At 34.8% G+C, this 5,078-nt stretch overlaps 1 long non-coding RNA gene across 1 annotated transcript; it reads left to right on the top strand.

Annotated features, from left to right (window-relative positions):
* The first annotated feature begins 2,036 nt into the window (after window positions 1-2,036).
* On the top strand, window positions 2,037-5,078 carry LOC113308639. Its single transcript, XR_003339954.1, has 5 exons — window positions 2,037-2,495; window positions 2,761-2,853; window positions 2,971-3,090; window positions 4,046-4,146; window positions 4,745-5,078. It is a non-coding gene; the product is annotated as an uncharacterized LOC113308639 (long non-coding RNA).

Genomic DNA, 5,078 nt, shown 5'->3' with positions numbered 1-5,078 from the left:
ATTTGGATTTCAAGGAATTGAATTTAAATCCAAGAAATTAGTGTTTGGTTGAGGTATTCCAATTACTTTTGCTTTTATCCTGGAATCCAATTCCATTGCACTATTAGACCAATGCAGTGGAAATCTATTGTTTTGGAGGGAATTGGATTCTTAGGAATTAAAATATTCAATTACATAGAGTTGATTTGTACCGTTTGGTTCAAGAAATTGGTTACACTCCGAAATTGGATTACCAAGAATTCAATTCCTTGAACCAAACATGCTCTAAGAATGACTAAAAATTGTTGGACATACCAGCCAGGCAACTAAAAAGAATAAGGAAGAAGACAACCACCAGTGCTTGGGACGCTAACCAAACCTTGCAAAATGATTAATCTCCTCACAAAGAAAGGGAGTTCTACTTTCGCATTAGTTTTGCCCATTTTCTGTTGGTCTTTTTTCTTTACCATCAAAACATCTGTTGTTTATCTGCTTTTAAAGTATACCCAGCCACAATGGTATAAGGCAGCTCCCACATAAGATTTCCGGTTCTGGTGAACTTCCGGCTCTTTATCTCGTTGAACACTTGTGTGATGTCACAATTTTGAAGATTTCGTTATAACAATCCATTATGATTTTTGTTTGGAACAACCTCTTAATTATTAACCGAGCAAAGCATGAATTATTATTAGTCATCATGAGTTTCCCATAGAAAATTGAAGCAATGTTACAGTAGTTAAAAGTAAAAAGAAACTCTTCCCACTTCACTATGTATCACATTGTCGTTGCAAGATCAGATATCTACCGGGAATATTGGAGACCCACATAATTTACCATACTAAACAACTCTTCATGTCCTTGCATAGACACACCGTTCACATCCACAACCTTTTCAATTTTCATTTACCTCCACATTCTTCCGCGTTCTTCTGAAAGTTTCTGTGGTTCCCTAAAGTTACCGTGAGATATGTTTTTTCATGTTGGTAGCCGGTCGCCAGTATTCGTTTCGTCGAGTCGAAATAGCTCAGTTTATTACAACACAGACTCAATTTACTCTAACATCTTATTGCAAATTTATTTCCCTTTAAAATGAGAAGCTCAATTGTTTGAAGCTTATCGAAGCTCATCAACATTCAACAGAAAGTTGTTGTAGATAGAAGACTTAAATAAGTAATCTCAAGATTTTTTGAAGTTTGTACATGTTTGAGACCGTAATGTATGAGGGAATCGCGCCATTTTGGAATGAGTCAGAAAAACAAAGCCTTTTATCATTATCTTTATGAGTTGATAAAGATAATGATAAATTAAACGGGAACTCATAAAGATAATTAATTTAAAATACACTTTTATATGTTCATCTCCCATATTCCCTTCCTGGATTCGGTAACTTTTGCATCTGATTCAAATTCATTATCAATAAATCCTCAAAAATAAATTACTACACCATCAAGATAAAGAAGACTCTTTTCTACCTCACTGCTAATTAATTTTCATCAGACTGCTACTGTTACTATCTTCTTATTCTTCTTTGATTTAATACACCAATCGTCAAGCACTCCGCCAATTTCTAATTAGTCTTTACTCGATGATTGATCAGTTCCTTCATCACAATCACTAGAATACCTATTCTCCGTATGTTTGAGACTATCCATATATCTGAGACTAATTTTTTTTTTTTTTATCCTTGATAGAGATAGAGAAATACCGTGATGATTTAGGATAAAAAAGGATTTAAATTTTTGAGAAATGGGTTAAAAGAAGAAGGGTGATTGCTAAATGAGAGAAGACGGGGACAACCGAGAAATGAATCACAACTCACAGCTTAAGAAAATACGAACAGTTTGCGGGTGCAGAAGCATTTCATTGGGCCGACCGAGCGAAGCGGGATTTTTATATGGCCACTTTTTTGTCAAATCTAAGCGATCAATTATCACAAAAAGATTGAGAATGGTCTTTGCTGAAAAACCAAAAATACCCCTCTTGTAGTTGGTTTTTTTGTCAAAATGAACTAAAGGTCGCAAGTTCGAATCTCGGGTACCTCAAAGTTTTTATTTTTTTTCCGTTTATCTTCTTCTCCTTCAGTTTTTTTCTTCCTCCAAGTTCATATCGACACTGCTTCATCTTCTCACAGTCCACCATCACCATCTCCACAAGCATCAATCTCCACCACCATCACCATCCACAATCAGTATTGATTGAGGAACAGAGTGAACTAATTTGTTCAATTTCAGTGTGTTCCGTCGATTATTCCCTCCTTTCTCCTCTCCATCGAACTCTTCTTCCTTCGAGAATTTATCATCTTCATCAAGTAACAGTACTGATCCGAGGCAAACCAACACAAAATTTAAACCTAAATTTCGTTATTACGATCTCAGTCAAACTTAACCCTAAATTTCTGCTGAAGTTTTGGAAAATTGGGAATTTTTGGGACGAAGAACTTGAGAAGTGAATGAAGGGAGTTTTCGCAACGAAGCAGTGAATGAAAATTTGAAAGAGAAATTGATAGATCTGATATGGTATAGCAGGATTTACTCTACTTTTTTCGAAATTTCAATTCCTCCAACAAATTGATCAATTAACAACATGTGTCAATAGTTAGTTGCTTGTTTAATTTTAGTTGGTTCACTGTTAGTTATATCGTTCAATTGTGATTTTGTATTGGGACTTATGCTGGCTGTGATATTGTTATTCAACTGTGATTCATAATTGTTTTTATGTTCACTGTGATATTAGTATTTCAGTCTTTAACTATATCTGTGATTTGTTTCGGCCTACTTGCAGAGTTATGATTCTTCTAGAGCATGTGGTGTAAGGAGATGGAAGAAAAAAAAACTTAAAGTCAATAGTCAAAAGCCATTCAACCTTAGAACTGAGGTATAAATCAATATAATGATCTTTAATTGTTAACCAGTAGGGAATAATTTTTTTATTTTGATGCCCAGTCTTTATTTCAAAGGAATACAGGTTACTAATGGGTAATTGTTCTTTCAGCAAAGAGGGAAACATAAAGAAGAGGTATTCGTAAAGAAAGTACAAGAAATGTTTACAGAAGAGGAGAAGCAACGTATACCCGTTGCGCAAGGCCTTCCATGGACAACAAACGAACCAGAGGTATGCCAAAGCGAGTTTGTAGGCTTCTTAATGATCTTAATACAATGATATAGAAGTAGATTTTGTATGGAAAATCGTTCACTACATAGTATCTTTAGTTGCACAGTTGGGTATGGTTTGAATGTTTGAGATGAAAATAAAAAATTCTCAATAGTAAATGGGAAAATTGAAATTTGCAATAGCATAGTACCTCATTTATCCGATTGTTATTGTTATTTGTCTCAGAAGACGGATATATAAAACTCACTCTAGTAAGTGGACTTACTATTTTCAATTAGAGATGGACATCTAAAGTTCGCATTAGTAAACGGGTATTTCGCTGAGCGCTTACTGTAGTCTGGAACTTCCATTATGCAATTGTTATTGTTATTTGGTTTAGGGGATGGATATATTAGTAAATGGGTTTGGGTTACATATTAAGCGAGTTCTCAGGCTTTTGAATGATCTCAACTACAATGATATAGAACTAGATTTTATATGGAAAATTGTGCACTACATAGTATATTTAGTTTGCTTAGTTGGGTAAAGTATGAATACGTTAGAGATGGGAATGGAAATTTTGAAATAGTAAATGGGAAATTTCGCAATAGCCTAGGACCTCATTTATCCGATTGTTATTGTTATTTTTCAATAAGATAGCCAGAATTGGATGAGTTAGTCGGCCTACAGAAGATTGGATGTTCATATGCTCAGAGGTCAGAGTAGTAGGTTCACTTAGTTAACTTATCCCAGGTCTATGATTCTAGAATCTAGATTACTGATCATGAGGAAAGTAATCGCAATGTTTTCCTTATCATACTGCAGAGTTAGTTGGGTCATTAATGGATAGGGTACATTTGCTTTCGTCATCAGTCTCAAGTCTTTTTTCAATAATTCTCATGGTATTGTTTCTTTTATGTGATTGCAACATTGCATTTTTGTACTTATATCACATTATTTTCATTTCTTATTTCAGCAAAATAGACCTCTAAATGCTCAAAATGTTGCTGATGCTTTGCAAAAGACTACAACAGGATTTAGAAGAAAAAAATAGAGCAACCGGCGAGGTTGAAGGAGGTAAGAGCCTTTCATTGTCTATAGTTTTCTATTCTCAGCAGTGTATCTGTATATGAGGGTATTTGCTTTCTGCCATCTATTTTATTCTCCATAAAAATCAAGATAAGGACAGGATATGAGGTTGCTATTGTAGATTTTGTGTCACTGTTAGCTCTCTTATTGCAGAAATTTGAGCAGTGCAATCAATTTAATCCTTGAACAAATACATGCAAAACAATCCAAGCTAGGAACTGTGGTAAGCCATTTTTAGGTAGTATGACAAATGAAGAGGTTCGAAAACCCATATGGGTATGTATGACATAGAACACTTAGGAATTTCCTTGTTTTTTCTTAAGTTCGAGCAATGGAAAAAAAAATTAACAAATTGCGAGACGGAGTCACTTTGGTGACCAGTAGACAGAAACGCCATTGAAGAACTTTATTTGGAGAAAATTAGTCATTGGAGAAAGCCTAAAAAGATATTTGGGACACTATTACTGAGAACTCACCGTAGGATTTAAAAGAATTCAAGGTAATACTTAGCGTTCAGTCATATGTCTTTACTCAGGTATTCACTCAGTTTGAAAGTGGTTTAGTGATTGATTTGGTCTTCTTACAGGAGGAACTTGGAATTGAATACGACGAAGATGTTGGTGTAAGCTTGCAGTCGTGAGTGAGTTAATGCCTCAAAATAAGAAGCGAGGAAGAGGTCAGTAAAACTTGGAATTGAAATGATGAAGATGTTGGTGTAAGCTTCCAGTTGTTAGGTGAGTTAATGACTTGATCAAAGTAAATAGGATGTCAGTAACTTTTGTTCAATGCTGCATTACGGATATAACTAATCTGTTGCGCAGTTAAGGAGGGTTTGTTAGCTTTGTCTTGTTGTAAATATTTAATGGCATCAAGTGGTTTTGATTTTCATCCTCTTGAAAATCAAGTTTCAGTTGGATCAA

Source organism: Papaver somniferum, chromosome 9, assembly GCF_003573695.1.
Source record: "Papaver somniferum cultivar HN1 chromosome 9, ASM357369v1, whole genome shotgun sequence".
NCBI classification, from domain to species: Eukaryota; Viridiplantae; Streptophyta; class Magnoliopsida; order Ranunculales; family Papaveraceae; genus Papaver; species Papaver somniferum.
This window is presented reverse-complemented; position numbering and strand designations above follow the sequence as displayed.